Here is a 19,676-nt window from a genome sequence, read left to right on the forward strand (position 1 = left end):
ATACTTTTTTTATCTCTTTGGGGCCGTCCATAAATGACGTCAGGCGATTTTTGACGATTTTTAACACCCCCCCCCTCAAATATGACGTCACAAAGCTCTGCCCCCCCCCACACCCCCACCCTCCCCAAAAAAAACATATTTCCATTTTGAAAATAAAACATGCTTCAAATCGCTTAAAATTATTGTCACTGTAGTGCGTGTTTAACGTGGCGCTGCACTCCGATGTTGTAGGAGAAAACGTTTATTAAAAAGTCTTTTTAATTAAGTAGAAAGTGTCGTCTGTATTTGTTGAAAGTTTTGATGTGACGTCACATTTCCCAAACCCCGCCCCCTCCCTCGTCACACATCGTCACAAATCTCTGACCCCTCCCCACCCCCCCTCCTAGGTGCGTGACGCCATTTATGGACGGCCCCTTTTTGAGCACCCCCATCAGCCACAGGCGGCCGTTGTGGCACTTGTGCAGAATGTTTGGGAGTGCCGATTGCCCAGAGAGCTCCGCCTAGAAGTGGGCGACTTCTGTTGGCGCGCTTCCCTACCTAAGATGGCGGGTGGGCAACGTCCCTACCTAAAATGGCGGCCAGGAGTCTTCACTGCCTAAAATGGCGGTTGGGCGTCTTTCGTACCGAATATGGCGCTTGGTTGCCTTCAAACAAGATTATGCTGAAGGGAAACAATAAAATATATATAAAACAATAAAATTCTCACGACGTTTCGACTGCAACACAAGCAGTCATCATCGGGTGTGAAAACCAACGGCAGGAAACATTGAAAGAAGTGGCGGTGTGTATTTATTTTTAAACGTTAGCACCACGGACAGCGATTTGGCAGTTTGTTTAAATGGACGAGTCCATCTATGTTCGGAAAAGAGGAGGGGGGAGACGAAAAATTAATGTATGCTGTCTGAAAGCCACCGTAAGCGTGAACAATCGATTAAGACCTGAAATGGTGTATCAAATCCTTCCAATGATTGCTAAGCCATAATCCATCTTTAAAAAAACGCCACTTTTTTCAAATTTTCTTGCTGTGGTTTTCACACCTGATGATGATTGCTTGTGTTGCGGTCGTAAACGTCGAGATAATTTTATTGTTTTACATTTTTATTGTTTCCCTTCTACGTGGTGACTTTACCGAAAGAACCAAGAATATGAATCCCTGCAGTCACGAACGCTTTGAATCAAAATTTAAGATGGAAGATTTTCACCATTCCGACCTAAGCTGGCGGTTGGGTGCCTTCTTTACGCAAGATGGCGGCTGGGAGCCGGCACCTCACTCACCCACCCACTAATTTACCTACCCACCCACTTATTTACTCACCCACCCACTAACTCGCCCACACTCAATCATCTGTCCACCCACTCATTCACTCACCCACCCACTCGTTCACTCACCCACCCGCTCATTCACTCATCTGTCCACCCACTCATTCACTCACCCGTTCATTCACTCACCCACCCACTCATTCACTCACTCATTCATTCACTCACCCACCCACTCATTCACTCACCCACCCGTTCATTCACTCACCCACCCACTCATTCACTCACCCACTCATTCACTCACCCACCCACTCATTCACTCACCCACTCATTCATTCACTCACCCACCCACTCATTCACTTACCTACCCGTTCATTCACTCACCCACCCACTCATTCACTCACCCACCCATTCACTAACCCACCCACTCATTCACTCACCTACACGCTCATTCATTCACCCATCCGCTCATTCACTCACCCACTCATTAACTTACTCACCCACTCATTCACTCACCCACCCACTTATTCCCTCACCCACCCACTCATTCACTAACCCACCGACCTATTCACTCACCCACCCGTTCATTCACTAACTCACCCACCCACTCACTTATTCACTCACCCACCCACCAACTCATTCACTCACCCATCCACTCATTCACTCACCCACCCACTCATTCACTCACCCACCCACTTATTCCCTCACCCACCCACTCATTCACTAACCCACCCACCCACTCACTCACCCATCCACCCACTCACTCACCCACCCACTCATTCACTAACCCACCCACCCACTCACTCACCCACCCACTCATTCACTCACCCACCCACCCACTCATTCACTCATCCACCCACTCACCTCCTTGCCCCTCCCCTCAACCCCCTCGCCCCCCCCACACCCCCACCCTCCCCAAAAAAAAACATTTTCATTTTGAAAATAAAACATGCTTCAAATCGCTTAAAATTATTGTCACTGTAGTGCGTATTTAACGTGGCGCTGCACTCCGATGTTGTAGGAGAAAACGTTTATTAAAAAGTCTATTTAATTAAGTAGAAAGTGTCGTCTGTATTTGTTGAAAGTTCTGATGTGACGTCACATTTCTCAAACCCCGCCCCCTCCCTCGTCACATCGTCACAAATCTCTGACCCCTCCCCACCCCCCCCTTCTAGGTGCGTGACGTCATTTATGGACGGCCCCTTTTTGAGCACCCCCATCAGCCACAGGCGGCCGTTGTGGCACTTGTGCAGAATGTTTGGGAGTGCCGATTTCCCAGAGAGCTCCGCCTAGAAGTGGGCGACTTCTGTTGGCGCGCTTCCCTACCTAAGATGGCGGGTGGGCAACGTCCCTACCTAAAATGGCGGCCAGGAGTCTTCACTGCCTAAAATGGCGGTTGGGCGTCTTTCGTACCGAATATGGCGGTTGGTTGCCTTCAAACAAGATTATGCTGAAGGGAAACAATAAAATAATAAAATATATATAAAACAATAAAATTCTCACGACGTTTCGACTGCAACACAAGCAGTCATCATCGGGTGTGAAAACCAACGGCAGGAAACATTGAAAGAAGTGGCGGTGTGTATTTATTTATTTTTAAACGTTAGCACCACGGACAGCGATTTGGCAGTTTGTTTAAATGGACGAGTCCATCTATGTTCGGAAAAGAGGAGGGGGGAGACGAAAAATTAATGTATGCTGTCTGAAAGCCACCGTAAGCGTGAACAATCGATTAAGACCTGAAATGGTGTATCAAATCCTTCCAATGATTGCTAAGCCATAATCCATCTTTAAAAAAACGCCACTTTTTTCAAATTTTCTTGCTGTGGTTTTCACACCTGATGATGATTGCTTGTGTTGCGGTCGTAAACGTCGAGATAATTTTATTGTTTTACATTTTTATTATTTTATTGTTTCCCTTCTACGTGGTGACTTTACCGAAAGAACCAAGAATATGAATCCCTGCAGTCACGAACGCTTTGAATCAAAATTTAAGATGGAAGATTTTCACCATTCCGACCTAAGCTGGCGGTTGGGTGCCTTCTTTACGCAAGATGGCGGCTGGGAGCCGGCACCTCACTCACCCACCCACTAATTTACCTACCCACCCACTTATTTACTCACCCACCCACTAACTCGCCCACACTCAATCATCTGTCCACCCACTCATTCACTCACCCACCCACTCGTTCACTCACCCACCCGCTCATTCACTCATCTGTCCACCCACTCATTCACTCACCCGTTCATTCACTCACCCACCCACTCATTCACTCACCCACTCATTCATTCACTCACCCACCCACTCATTCACTCACCCACCCGTTCATTCACTCACCCACCCACTCATTCACTCACCCACTCATTCACTCACCCACCCACTCATTCACTCACCCACTCATTCATTCACTCACCCACCCACTCATTCACTTACCTACCCGTTCATTCACTCACCCACCCACTCATTCACTCACCCACCCATTCACTAACCCACCCACTCATTCACTCACCTACACGCTCATTCATTCACCCATCCGCTCATTCACTCACTCACCCACTCATTAACTTACTCACCCACTCATTCACTCACCCACCCACTTATTCCCTCACCCACCCACTCATTCACTAACCCACCGACCTATTCACTCACCCACCCACCAACTCATTCACTAACTCACCCACCCACTCACTTATTCACTCACCCACCCACCAACTCATTCACTCACCCATCCACTCATTCACTCACCCACCCACTCATTCACTCACCCACCCACTTATTCCCTCACCCACCCACTCATTCACTAACCCACCCACCCACTCACTCACCCACCCACCCACTCACCCACCCACTCATTCACTAACCCACCCACTCACTCACCCACCCACTCATTCACTCACCCACCCACCCACTCATTCACTCATCCACCCACTCACCTCCTTGCCCCTCCCCTCAACCCCCTCGCCCCCCCCACACCCCCACCCTCCCCAAAAAAAAACATATTTTCATTTTGAAAATAAAACATGCTTCAAATCGCTTAAAATTATTGTCACTGTAGTGCGTATTTAACGTGGCGCTGCACTCCGATGTTGTAGGAGAAAACGTTTATTAAAAAGTCTATTTAATTAAGTAGAAAGTGTCGTCTGTATTTGTTGAAAGTTCTGATGTGACGTCACATTTCTCAAACCCCGCCCCCTCCCTCGTCACATCGTCACAAATCTCTGACCCCTCCCCACCCCCCCCTTCTAGGTGCGTGACGTCATTTATGGACGGCCCCTTTTTGAGCACCCCCATCAGCCACAGGCGGCCGTTGTGGCACTTGTGCAGAATGTTTGGGAGTGCCGATTTCCCAGAGAGCTCCGCCTAGAAGTGGGCGACTTCTGTTGGCGCGCTTCCCTACCTAAGATGGCGGGTGGGCAACGTCCCTACCTAAAATGGCGGCCAGGAGTCTTCACTGCCTAAAATGGCGGTTGGGCGTCTTTCGTACCGAATATGGCGGTTGGTTGCCTTCAAACAAGATTATGCTGAAGGGAAACAATAAAATAATAAAATATATATAAAAAATAAAATTCTCACGACGTTTCGACTGCAACACAAGCAGTCATCATCGGGTGTGAAAACCAACGGCAGGAAACATTGAAAGAAGTGGCGGTGTGTATTTATTTATTTTTAAACGTTAGCACCACGGACAGCGATTTGGCTGTTTGTTTAGATGGACGAGTCTATCTATTTTGATTTAAAGCTTTCGTGACTGCAGTAATTCATATTCTTAGTTTTTTTCGGTAAAGTCACGTTGAAGAGAAACAACAAAATAACAAAATATATATAAAACAATAAAAACATTCTCACGACGTTTCGACCATAACTCAAACGGTCATCATCAGGTGTGTTGGTTTGCATAAATTTATTTTTAAACGGCAAATTTATTTATTTATAAAAAAACGTTGGCGTCACGCGCAGCGATTGGCAGCTTGCCCAGGACTAGTCCATCTATTTTTTTGAAAAGAGGAGGGGGGAGACGAAATTTTTTATAATGTATGCTGTCTGAAAGCCACTGTAAGCGTGAACAATCAATCAAGAACTGAAATGATTTATCAAATCTTTCCAATGATTGCTAAGATAGAATCCATCTTCTCGGTTGAAATTGTCTCTGTGCTTGTATATGTGGATAGCCTCATGAACGAATCTCTCATGGAAGCCAGATGGCTTACAAAGAACCTCCGTCTTGGAAAATGGCATGTGAGCCATGTCTCGGACCGCATTCGTGAACATAAAGCAGACCTTAAACACGGTAGGACCAACACCTCGGCCGTAGCAGATCATTGTTCTAATTCAGTAGGCTCACATGCCATTGACTTTTCCAAGACGGAGGTTCTTTGTAAGCCATCTGGCTTCCATGAGAGATTCGTTCATGAGGCTATCCACATATACAAGCACAGAGACAATTTCAACCGAGAAGGTGGATTCTATCTTAGCAATCATTGGAAAGATTTGATAAATCATTTCAGTTCTTGATTGATTGTTCACGCTTACAGTGGCTTTCAGACAGCATACATTATAAAAAATTTCGTCTCCCCCCTCCTCTTTAAAAAAAAAAATAGATGGACTAGTCCTGGGCAAACTGCCAATCGCTGCGCGTGACGCCAACGTTTTTTTATAAATAAATAAATTTGCCATTTAAAAATAAATTTATGCAAACCAACACACCTGATGATGACCGTTTGAGTTATGGTCGAAACGTCGTGAGAATTTTTTATTGTTTTATATATATTTTGTTATTTTGTTGTTTCTCTTCAACGTGACTTTACCGAAAAAACTAAGAATATGAGTCCATCTATGTTCGGAAAAGAGGAGGGGGGAGACGAAAAATTAATGTATGCTGTCTGAAAGCCACCGTAAGCGTGAACAATCGATTAAGACCCGAAATGGTGTATCAAATCCTTCCAATGATTGCTAAGCCATAATACATCTTACAAAAAACGTCACTTTTTTCAAATTTTCTTGCTGTGGTTTTCACACCTGATGATGATTGCTTGTGTTGCGGTCGTAAACGTCGTGATAATTTTGTTGTTTTACATTTTTATTATTTTATTGTTTCCCTTCTACGTGGTGACTTTACCGAAAGAACCAAGAATATGAATCCCTGCAGTCACGAACGCTTTAAATCAAAATTTAAGATGGAAGATTTTCACCATTCCGACCTAAGCTGGCGGTTGGGTGCCTTCCTTACGCAAGATGGCGGCTGGGAGCCGGCACCTCACTCACCTACCCACTAATTTACCTACCCACCCACTTATTTACTCACCCACCCACTAACTCGCCCACACTCAATCATCTGTCCACCCACTCATTCACTCACCCACTCACTCGTTCACTCACCCATACGCTCATTCACTCATCCGTCCACCCACTCATTCACTCACCTGTTCATTCACTCACCCACCCACTCATTCACTCACCCACTCATTCATTCACTCACCCACCCACTCATTCACTCACCCACCCGTTCATTCACTCACCCACCCACTCATTCACTCACCCACTCATTCACTCACCCACCCACTCATTCACTCACCCGCTCATTCATTCACTCACCCACCCACTCATTCACTTACCCACCCGTTCATTCACTCACCCACCCACTCATTCACTCACCCACTCATTCACTCACGCACCCACTCATTCACTCACCTACACGCTCATTCATTCACCCATCCGCTCATTCACTCACTCACCCACTCATTAACTTACTCACCCACTCATTCACTCATCCACCCACTTATTCCCTCACCCACCCACTCATTCACTAACCTACCCACCCACTCACTCACCCACCCGTTCATTCACTAACCCACCCACCCACTTACTCACCCACCCACTCATTCACTCACCCACCCACCCACTCATTCACTCACCCACCCACTCATTCACTCACCCATCCACTCATTCACTCACCCATCCGCTCATTCACTCACTCACCCACTCATTAACTTACTCAACAACAACAACAACAACCGCCATTCGCCACTAAGTGGCGGTGACGTCACCACGACACTTGTGCCAGGCTATGTGCACCCTGAGGCCACGTGAAGTGTCGAACCCCCGCTGGCAGGAGGTCACGGGGCAGACCCAGGTGCCACGGGTCGACTGACTGAGATGAGTGGCTGATGCACCACCTGTGCCCCCTACTGTGCCAACCTGCCGTGCTTTAGCCACCCGGCGCTCCGCTCGCTGTTGTGAGCGTCGCTCCTCCGCCCTCCGTTGTTGTTGGAGGGCGACTGCCTCCAACTGCCCAGTAGCATCCTTCACGAGCCTCCTCCACAGAGGCCGATCTTGACACCGCTGGTACCAGTCATCGGCAAGTCCACTCAGCTCCACGTCCTCCTGTACCACATCACTCCATCTCTTCTCTAGCCCGTGCCGCGCCCGCTTAGCCCCCTCAATCCGGCCAAACAAAAGCTGTTTCGGCATGCGGTGGCTGGGCATGCGGGCTACATGACCCAGCCATCGCAGCCTTGCCTGCCGGAGGAGCTCACCGATGGGACCCTGCCCAGATCTTTCAAGGATTTGTGAGCTCCTCACACAATCCAGTCTGGTTAAACCCAGGATGGATCGTAGGCAGGCCAGCCTAAATGTTTCTAACCGGCGAAGATGTTCCATTAGGGGGGTCCACGTTTCGCAAGCGTAGAGAAGGGAGGGAATGACCGTGGCCGAGAAGACCTGAAGCTTAGTGCGGAGCGACAGACCAGGTAGCTTCCACACAGCGTTACGCAACCGATGAAAAGATATTGCCGCTCGACTGATTCGGAGTGAGACCTCTGCTGTTAAACTGGAGCCAGTCATAAGCACACTGCCCAGGTATGGGAAACTCTCCACTCTCTCCACAACTGCCCCATCACCGATTGGGAGTTGTGGGGGTGGAGTGTCCGATGGTACAAAATACCCAGGCAGGTGCTTAGTTTTGGTGGGGCTGATGGTAAGGCCCCACCTCTTAGTGGCACGCTCCAGTCTCAGCAGCAGCGTCTCCAACTCCTCCTCTGACTGAGCAGCTATTACCAAATCATCAGCATACATAACGTGGTTGAGCAATAGGGAGCCATCCCTTGACCGCACCCGGGCATCGATTAGCCTCCCATTATGTCTGTACCATATGGAGATTCCCCCGGTACAGCTATTGAAGGTTTCAGGAACTACGTGGTCAAAATAGATGTTAAACAATGTGGGAGCCAGAGGACATCCCTGTCGCACCCTAAGGTGAACAGGGAATGGCTCTGACTCCCGGCCACGTAGGAAAACGGTTTCCTTTTCCTGCTGACGACCGATTGTGTTGCGATCGAAACGTCGTAGCCTTTTGTTATTTTGTATTTTGTTTGAACCTATCTCCGAGACTTTACCGAAAGACCCAAAGAATATGAATTCCTGCAGTCACGAAAGCTTTAAGTCACTGACTCGCTCACTCACTCACCAACTTGCTCACACACTCACTCACCCACTTACCCACTGACACACTCATACACTCACTCACCCACTAACCCATTCACTTACTTACTCACACACTCACTCACCCACTAACTCACTCACCGACCCGCTCACTCACCCAGAACACCCACTCAATCAGCCACTCACTCACGCATACACTCACTCACACACTCACTCACACACCCACACACTCACACACCCACACACTCACACATTCACTCACTCACACTCGCCCACCCACTTTCTCACTCACCCACCCACTCACTCACCCACCCACTCAATCACCAACCCACTCACTCACCCACTCACTTACTCATTCACTCACCCATTTACTCACCCACTCACACACTCACCCATTCATGCACTCACTCACCCACTCACCGACTCACTCATGCACTTACACACTCACTTACTCACCCACATACACACTCACCCACTCACTCACTCTCATGTGCTTACTCACCCACCCACTCACTCACACACCAACTCAGTCACACACTCACACATTCACTCACACACTCACTCACTCAACCATGCACTCACCCACCCACTTTCTCACTCACCCACTCTCTCAAGCACTCACCCACCCACACACTCACACACCCACATACTCACCCACCCTCACAATCACCCACACACTCACACACCCACACACTCACTCACACACCCACACACTCACACAACCACTCACTCACACACCCACTCACACACAACAACAACAACAAGCGCCATTCACCACTAAGTGGCGGTGACGTCACCACGATGCTTGTGCCAGGCTATGTGCACCCTGAGGCCACGTGAAGTGTCGAACGCCCGCTGGCAGGAGGTCACGGGGCAGACCCAGGTGCCACGGGTCGACTGAGATGACTGACTGATGCACCACTTGTGCCCCCTACTGTGCCAACCTGCTGTGCTTTAGCCACCCGGCGCTCCGCTCGTTGTTGTGAGCGTCGCTCCTCAACCCTCCGTTGTTGTTGGAGGGCGACTACCTCCAACTGCCCAGTAGCGTCCTTCACGAGCCTCGTCCACAGAGGCCGATCTTGACACCACTGGCACCAGTCATCGGCAAGTCCACTCAGCTCCACGTCCTCCCGTACCACATCACTCCATCTCTTTTCTAGCCCCTGCCGCGCCCATTTAGCCCCCTCAATCCGGCCAAATAAAAGCTGTTTCGGCATGCGGTGGCTGGGCATGCGGGCTACATGACCCAGCCATCGCAGCCTTGCCCGCCGGAGGAGCTCACTGATGGGACCTTGCCCAGATCTTTCAAGGATTTGTGAGCTCCTCACACAATCCAGTCTGGTTAAACCCAGGATTGATCGTAGGCAGGCCAGCCTAAATGTTTCTAACTGGCAAATATGTTCCATTAGGGGGGTCCACGTTTCGCAAGCGTAGAGAAGGGAGGGAATGACCGTGGCCGAGAAGACCTGAAGCTTAGTGCGGAGCGACAGACCAGGTAGCTTCCACGCAGCGTCACGCAACCGATGAAAAGATATTGCCGCTCGACTGATTCGGAGTGAGACCTCTGCTGTTAAACTGGAGCCGGTCATAAGCACACTGGCCAGGTATGGGAAACTCTCCACTCGCTCCACAACTGCCCCATCACCGATTGGGAGTTGTGGGGGTGGAGTGTCCGATGGTACAAAATACCCAGGCAGGTGCTTAGTTTTGGTGGGGCTGATGGTAAGGCCCCACCTCTTAGTGGCACGCTCCAGTCTCAGCAGCAGCGTCTCCAACTCCTCCTCTGAATGAGCAGCTATTACCAAATCATCAGCATACATAACGTGGTTGAGCAATAGGGAGCAATCCCTTGACTGCACCCGGGCATCGATCAGCCTCCCATTATATCTATACCATATGGAGATTCCCCCGGTACATCTATTGAAGGCTTCACGAACTACGTGGTCAAAATAGATTATAAATAATGTGGGAGCTAGAGGACATCCCTGTCGCACCCCAAGGTGTACAGGGAATGGCTCTGACTCCCGGCCACGTAGTTTTAGCCGGGCCCACTCACCATCATGAAGGTCCTTAATGATCATGAGCAGAGGGTCAGGTACTCCAATACCACGAAGAACAACCCAGAGCCCAGGCCTACTGATGGTATCATAGGCCTTGACCAGGTCAATAAAGCAGAGATGTAGGCCTTGTTGGAATTCCATACACCTCTGCTGTAGCAGACGGACAGAAAATATGGCATCTGTGCAGGACCGCCCTTTCCTGAAACCGCATTGGGGCTCTGCAAGCCTCTCCTCAGCCTGCCTGGCAAGGCGATGCTGAACAATCATTGCCAGGACCTTCCCCGGCACACTGAGGAGTGAGATGCCCCTGTAGTTGTTACAGTCTGCATGGTCCCCCTTCTTAAAAAGGGGGACCACCAGGGCATCCTTCCAATCCTGCAGAACCCATCCAGTGGTCCAGACTGTTGTTATGATGTCATATAGGGCAGTCTGTGCACAAACGCCACCCTCCCTCAGCATTTCGCTTGGGAGATCATCTCTGCCTGCTGCCTTTCCTGGTCTCAGACTCCGGATCGCCTTCAGTACTTCCTCAACAGATGGCACCTCAGCCAGCCACTCACAGGGGGTGACTTCTTCCAATATTTGAGGCACCGCAGCCTCAGCAGGGTCATCCTCACTATGTGCCACGATGTTTTCCTGGCTGAGGGATTTTCCCTCCCCCAGGACCTCACAGAAATGCTCAGCAAATCAGCAAACCTGTTCCTGCGGGTCGGAGATTGAATCACCGTTTTTTCCCCTAATGATGGTAATAGGTGTGGCGCTGCAGGTTACTTTTTTGATGGAGTTAAATAGAGATTTCTGATCGCGGGCCACTGAGGCAGACTCCATCTCCTCAGCAACCCGCAACCACCACCCATCCTTGCAGCGCCTCACGGCTCTCCGAACCTCCGAGCAAAGGCTGCGGTGAGCCTCCTCATTCTCTGACGTGGGATTCTGTAGCCGATGACAGTGGGCCTGTCGCTTTTTCTCAACCATCCTGAATACCCCCTCTGTCAGCCCGGGTCTCTGGCGGAGGTCTGGACCGCGTACCCAAAGCAACCATTGCAGCTGCATGAGTCACAGTCCTAAACCTCGCCCATTTACCCTTGACATCTAGAGGAGTCGGGGACGATGCCAATCCCAGCCGCAAGCGATGATGAAATTCTCGCTTGCAACTTTCATCAGATAACTAAGACCAGGCCACTTTAGGTTTGAATGGGGTCCTGGGTGTACACCCACCACCAGAATGGAAGAATGGCAGGTGCATCTTACAGATGACTAGTCGATGGTCAGAGGGCAGATCAGCTCCACGGTAGGTCCTGGTGTCAAGGCCATGGGCTCGCATCCGCTGGTCCGTCACTGTGTTGTCCAGTAGATGTTCTTACGACGTTTCGACCATAACACAAACGGTCGAAACGTCGTGAGAATTTTTATTGTTTTGTATATATTTTTTTATTATTTTATTGTTTCCCTTCAACGCGGCTTTACCGAAAGAGCTAAGAATATGAATTACTGCAGTCTCGAAAGCTTTAAATAAAAATGTATTGTCACATTGTAGTTGCGTATTTAACGTGGCACTGCACTCTGATGTTGTAGGAGAACACATTTTTTCCTTAAAAAATCTATTTAATTATTGTTTTATATATATATATTTTATCATTCTATTGTTTCCCTTCAACGTGACTTTACCGAAAGAACCACGAATATAAGTAGAACGTGCCGTGTCCATATTTACTTAAAGTTTTGCGCATTTCGATGTGACGTCACATTTCTCAAACCACGCCCCCCTCCTCGTCACGCATCGTCACAAATGTCTGACCCCTCCCCCCATCCCACCCCACCCCCTAGGTGCGTGACGTCATTCATGGACGGCCTCTTATCGTTTCACTCCTCATCACTGCCTGCAGCAGATTCGCGCAGGGCAGTGGCAACGTGCGACCCACCCCTTGTGACCTCAACGGGCTGTAGGGGGCAAGCGGGGTGGGTTGTCCAGCGCCACGCCCGACCGCCTTTGTCTCCCCCCAGTGGCGATATTTCACCACACACTTGAGGCTGAGTCTTCAGCGGGCGGGCGGGCGGGAATCGAGTTTGATTCCCTGGCCCGGCGTCCCTGCAATACAACAATGATCGATCCGTGATGAATTAAAAAAAATAATAATAATAAAGGTTTTGATTTAAAGCTTTCGTGACTGCAGTAATTTATATTCTTAGCTCTTTCGGTAAAGTCACGTTGAAGGGAAACAATAAAATAATAAAATATATATAAAACAATTAAAAAATTCTCACGACGTTTCGACCATAACGCAAACGGTCATCATCAGGTGTGAAAAACTTCTTTCAAATGTTTTTTGCCGTTAGTTTTCACACCTGATGATGACCGTTTGCGTTATGGTCGAAACGTCGTGAGAATTTTTTTTATTGTTTTATATATATTGTATTATTTTATTGTTTCCCTTACATTAATTTTTCGTCTCCCCCCTCCTCTTTTCAGAACATAGATGGACTCGTCCTTCTAAACAAGCTGTCAAATCGCTGCGCATGGCACTGACGTTTTTATAAATAAATATATACACCGTTTAAAAATAAATAAATTAATGCGGACCGACACACCTGATGACGACCGTTTGTGTTTTGGTCGAAACGTCGTGAGAATGTTTTTTTATTGTTTTATATATATTTTATTATTTTATTGTTTCCCTTCAATGTGACTTTAGTCACGAAAGCTTTAAATCAAGATTTGAAGGCTGTTTTATATTATTATATTTTTTGGGGGGGAGGGGGGAGGAGCAGAGCTTTGTGACGTCATATTTGAGGGCGGGGGTGGGGGTCTGACTTTTTGTGACGCCACGTGACTAGGGGTGGGTGGGTGGATGGGGGGGGGGGATAAAAAACATTCATCCAAAATCGCGTGACGTCGCTTATGGACCCAGCCCCTTAATTCGCTGTTTCACCGACCTTGGCACGTGCCTACGACGAGATCATTCTCTAGGGGGGGGGGGTGTGGGGTGTGGGGATGGATTCGTAGGCAAATGAGCTCTCTCGCGGGACTGGTGCGGACGGGGATTGGGGATTTCCCCCGGCTGAGAGGTGACACTTTTCACGCACTCACCCGTGACGACTGCCAAGCTAATGATCAGCCAAGGGTGTTCAGTGGCGCGTTCGGACCGCGAGCGAGCGGTGGTGGAGCGGTTGGCGCGATGCCGCCGCTGCCGCCGCCGCCACCGCCGCCGCCACGACCTAGCGAGCAGCACCTATGAAGGCCGAAGCGGCTACACGAGGGGGTGGGTAGCCAGCACCACGCCCGGCCGCATTTGTCTCCCCAGTGGCGATGCTTACACACCGCACCAGGTACTCATTTGAGGCTGAGTCGACCTAGGGGAGGCCCAGGACCGGTTCAGATAATCGTCAATGGTGTTGGCACACAAATACAAAGCACGGTTGTTGATTTACCCTATGAATAACCCAACCGGTTAATTGGTCAGCCATTATCATTTACGTGGCATACATTAACCAACACCTCCCCCACCCCTCTGGTTTTTGCACACCCTGATTGACCTACAAGTGAAGACACCACAATTACCACCTCCCCCATCTGCTTAAGACCCAGATAGGAGGAAGGATTCCTATGTAACTCTGTGGCTGTCTGCCTAATGATGCTGCTGCTGCTGGTCGTGGTTGCGTTTGTTCTTACCGGCGATAAGTGACCAGGGTTACTCGGATCGTGAATGATGTTGTGGGTTAACTCTCCAGAACACACACGCACGCACCGGTGAGTGCTGAACAAAGTAACTAATAGTCCACGTTTTGTTAACGTGACACAAACTGCTTACTGATTGGGCTGTGTCGGGTGGTGGCGGGTTTAACGACACAGCATTTATAATTGGTCTGACACTGGTGAGAATAGACCCTAAAGAAGGATGTTGTGTCTGGTCTAGGCCAAATCAGATTCAAAGACAATGTGTCATATCTTATCAGAGCCATGTCTGTTTGCATGTTCACCACGAGTACCGTGTGTGTGGTTAACACGGTAACTTCATGCCTTGCAAAAGGTTTATTTTGGCGTTTGAACATCTTTACACAACTCCTGTGTTATTTCCGTAACATCTTCATCGTGATCAACAACAACAACAACACCATCAACACCATCAACATCATCAACAACAACACCATCAACACCATTAACATCATCAACAACACCATCAACATCATCAACAACAACACCATCAACATCATCAACAACAACACCATCAACATCAACAACAACACCATCAATACCATCAACATCATCAACAACAACATTATCAACATCATCAACAACAACAACAACACCATCAATGCCATCAACATCATCAACAACAACACCATCAACATCAACAACACCATCAATACCATCAACATCATCAACAACATCAACACCATCAAAATCAACAACAACACCATCAATACCATGAACATCATCAACAACAACACCATCAACATCATGAACAACAACAACACCATCAATACCATCAACATCATCAACGACAACACCATCAACATCATCAACAACACCATCAACATCAACAACACCATCAACACCATCAACATCATCAACAACAACACCATCAACATCATCAACAACAACACCATCAACAACATCATCAACATCCATAATCCAGGTACTGTTATGGGTTTGATTGCGTAATATTTAAACGTGTCGCTAAACCTGCCACCACCCGACACAGCCAATTAGTAAGCGGTTTGTCACGTGAACAGAACGTGCCAAAAACCGTTACTAGAGCAAAGCCACAACATTTGGAATCTGAGTACGACGTTTCACCGGTAATTACAACTAGCTTCATCAGGCAGCAGCCAGAATCGTGGGGAAATCCCCCTGTTTCCCTCCTTAAATAGAGGGGTAGATGTAACGACGTCACTTGTGTGCGCTTCTTGCGTGAAATTGAGTGGGGAGGGGGGAGTGTTAATGAATGCATATGAATGACAATGGGCATCTTTTGCCGCTAGGGTTATTTATATGGTAATCAATTATGATACATTATGCATGCGCGTTATGCAAGCCCATTTGTTATTGTACTTCCCGTTGGTTGTTGTGTACTAAAATAGCAGTACCGACGGTAATCCCGATTGAAGTTTGGTGACCTGTATAGGCATGCATTTAAACAATGTGTTATTTGATGGTCAGGTTAAAAGAAAATTGTATTTATCTCAATTTCGATAGATTCTCAAATTAGTCGTCGCCAGTAGTAACTAGTTTTGCGCGGAACTTTAACATTATCAAAAGCAATTGAGTGTCCTTGTTGGCACGCGTGTTAATTTTAGTCTCGTGCTGATCATTCGTCTTGTTTTCCCTACATTGCATTTGCCACAAGTGTAAGTAATCCGGTACACACCTTCTGTCGATAACTTCGGTGATACATCTTTCGTACCAGATATCATTTTTTGTATTTTATGTACTGTGCCAAATCTGACTCGGATGTTTTGTTTTTCCAAACATCTGGCTAGTTGATCAGTTACTCCCACAATGTAGGGTATTATTTTTTTAGTTTTAATGACTTGGTCAGTTTCAATGCTCGTGTTATTTTTATTTGGTTTCGGAATTCAATGCCCTGTTGATTTGTGCATCATTGTAACCGTTAAATTACAGCGCTTCATATACGTTTAATTTCACTTCTTAGACCATCACCATCTGACACTTCCTTAGCCCGATGTATGAGTGTCTTGATGAAAGCATATTTCTGCGAGCGATGATGGTGTGACTGCATTTAAGATAGGCGTCAGTGTGCATTTTCTCTTGGTAAATGCCGCGTGTTATTTTACCGTTTCGACCACGTCTGAGCAGAATATCCAGAAATGGGAGTTGTTCTGTCAGATTCAACTTCCATGGTGAACTAGATGGATGGGCTTTGCGAGTTGAGATGATTCAGACATTAGTTAAGTGTATCTTTGCCATGTGGCCAGACCCACCAATGTTGTCATCCACGTATCCAAACCAAGAAGAGGGGTTTAGTGCGCTTGAAAATACTGCTTTTGTTTCAGAATCTTCCGAGTACAAATTCGCTATCACAGGAGACAAAGAAGAGCCCATTGCTGCTCCTTCCTTTTGTTTATAGAAGTCACCTTGCCACAATAAGTAGGTGTTCTTTAGACAGTGTTCAGCTAATCGTGGGATATCTTTGGCTGAACCTGCGTTCGTCACCAGAGTGTCGAGTAATATAAATGACTCGTTGACCTAGACCCTTGACCAGAACCCTCGTGAACAGAGAAGTCACATCAAAACTTACGAGAATATCATTCGGGATAAGCGTTATATTTATAATTACATTTACGAGATGTTCAGAGCTTTTAATGAATGAAGAGGTCCTACCAATGTACGGTTGTATTTGTTTCATTACCTCATGTTACTCTTTGGTTCTATTCGGTAAAGTCACGTAGGTAAAAAATAAAACAACAAAAATCACGACGTTTCGGCCACAACACAAGCGTCCTTCATCAGGTGAAGGGACCAGGCTGTCTCGAGGACAGCGCTGGAGTGAAACACAGCCACGCTCAGACCGCGACCTTTAAGCTGTGTGCGAGGAAACAAGGTGCCTTGACAAAGGAATTAGCATAAACATTAGCAGTTGATTGGCCGACTTAGCATGATGAACGGTGTAGAGGTGGTGTACATGTGGGTGAACATGCCGGTTGGCACGGGGGGGGGGGGGGGGGGGGGAGGGGGAGTTTACCTATTGATGGTGTGAAAAGGGATTTTTTAAGAGCTGCGAAAGTTTGGGGTACCACTACTCGTGTTAATTTGTATGTGGCAGAGTCTATTTGACTAACTATGGGTCTTAATGGGACATCAGGTTTGTGAATCTTTGGTAGCTCATAAAGTCTCGGTCGTTTTGACGCCCTTGGTTTGATCAGGTATTGCTCTTCCTTAGGAATCGATTACTTGGCAATAATTGCCGTTGTTTAAACCTACCAAGGTGTTGGCTGGGTCTCGTTTAATTTTAATCGAGTAAATGTTTGAATTTATTATCATAGTCCTCACGGGACATCACAACAGTCCATCGGCCCTTATGAGCGGCAAGAATTTGATATCTTTATTTGCTCTCGATTCTCTTAAGGCTTTGCGTCACTGAAAATAATATATATTTTTTTGGAAATTTACTGTTCTTAATCATTTTGGCAACCTCATGCACAGTCATCTCAGTGTATGTGGGAAATGTCTAACTGCTGATTCCACATCAACAACGATCTCATCGACACGGATTTCATATGGGGCAACGGCAACGTTGAGACCTTTAGACAGCAATGAAACCATACCGCTGATTAATTCAACGTTCGTCATGTTCAGGGGCGGAGCCAGGATTTTCAGGCCGGGGTGACATGCAACAAATGTTAATTTCAAGAATGATTTAGAGAGAGTCAGGCTGTTGAACTTAGACGCCATCGGTTGGCGGACACACGCTCTTGACAACGCTGTTGCAACGGAGTCCGCCAGACCGAGTGTCGTACACTTACACGCAGAATGTCAACCCTCCTGTCACCCCCCCTGGCTCCGCCCCTGTGTGTGACGTGTGTGTATGACGTGTGTATGACTCGTGTATGACGTGGGTGTATGACGCGTGTATGACGTGTGTATGACGTGTGTGCATGACGCGTGTATGACGTGTGTATGGATGAAGTGTGTATGTATGAAGTGTGTATGACCAGGGGCGGAGCCAGGATTTTCAGGCCGGGGTGACATGCAACAAATGTTAATTTCAAGAATGATTTAGAGAGAGTCAGGCTGTTGAACTTAGACGCCATCGGTTAGCGGACACACGCTCTGACAATGCAGTTGCAACGGAGTCCGCCAGACCGAGTATCGTACACTTACACGCAGAATGTCACTCCCTCCTGTCACCCCCCCCCCCCCCTGGCTCCGCCCCTGGACTCTTGTTGATAACCGTTTTGTTTGTATGTGTAAAGGAGTTCCCGACGACTCACTCGGAGGCTAAGGTAAGTTAAGGGCCTTCGCCAAGGGTTTATTACAAATCTTTAACAATGCACAGGGGTTTAAAGCTTTCGTGACTGCAGTAATTCATATTCTTAGCTCTTTTGGTAAAGTCACGTTGAAGGGAAACAATAAAATATATATAAAACAATAAAAAATTCTCACGACGTTTCGACCATAACACAAACGGTCATCATCAGGTGACCGTTTGTGTTATGGTCGAAACGTCGTGAGAATTTTTATTGTTTTATAAATATTTTATTGTTTCCCTTCAACATGACTTCACCGAAAGAGCTAACAATATATAATACACAGGGGGTGAACAACTTCCCAGGGGTTAGGGGGGTCCCCGGGCTAGGTCCCGACACAGCTGGCTGCCCTGTGCTGTCTCCTCTGCGCCGGCTGTGGGATCAGCCAACACGGACGACCGAGGAGCCCAGCCACGTCTAGCCCTGGCACTGTGCCCTCTCCACTATCCCTACCCTCTAGCCCCTGGCTCCCCGTTCCACACCTTCTCCGACCCCACTCTCCAGCTACGACCCCGCTGACGTCACGGCCCCCCCCACTTTTATCTTTGAGGAGCCGTGACGTCACTCTGCTGCCCCGAGCGCGTGACGTCACGTCATCGTCCTGGACGGCACAAGTGACGTCACGTCATCGCCCTGAACGGCACACGTGACCTCACGTCATCGCCCTGGACAGCACACGTGACGCCACTTCCCCATTCTACTCCTCTACATTTGTAGTGAGTTATCGGAGACGACTTGTAGTCGCCACGTGTTTATTCAATAAACGCTTAACATAGTTTCATTTAGTTTCATTTATTTGGTATAGCCCTGTGAGCCATTCGGCTCTTGAATCGGGTGCAACCTCACCAAACAAAAAAACTAAAACATGAACAAGAAAACATCTTAAAGTGACTTTGCGTGCATGTGCAAAACAGAAAATTCATGGAAAAAAA

This window comes from Petromyzon marinus, unplaced genomic scaffold (genome assembly GCF_048934315.1).
Source record: "Petromyzon marinus isolate PM22_M1 ecotype Great Lakes invasive population unplaced genomic scaffold, UKy_Petmar_22M1.pri1.0 PM_Scaffold_39, whole genome shotgun sequence".
In the NCBI taxonomy this organism is placed as follows: domain Eukaryota; kingdom Metazoa; phylum Chordata; class Hyperoartia; order Petromyzontiformes; family Petromyzontidae; genus Petromyzon; species Petromyzon marinus.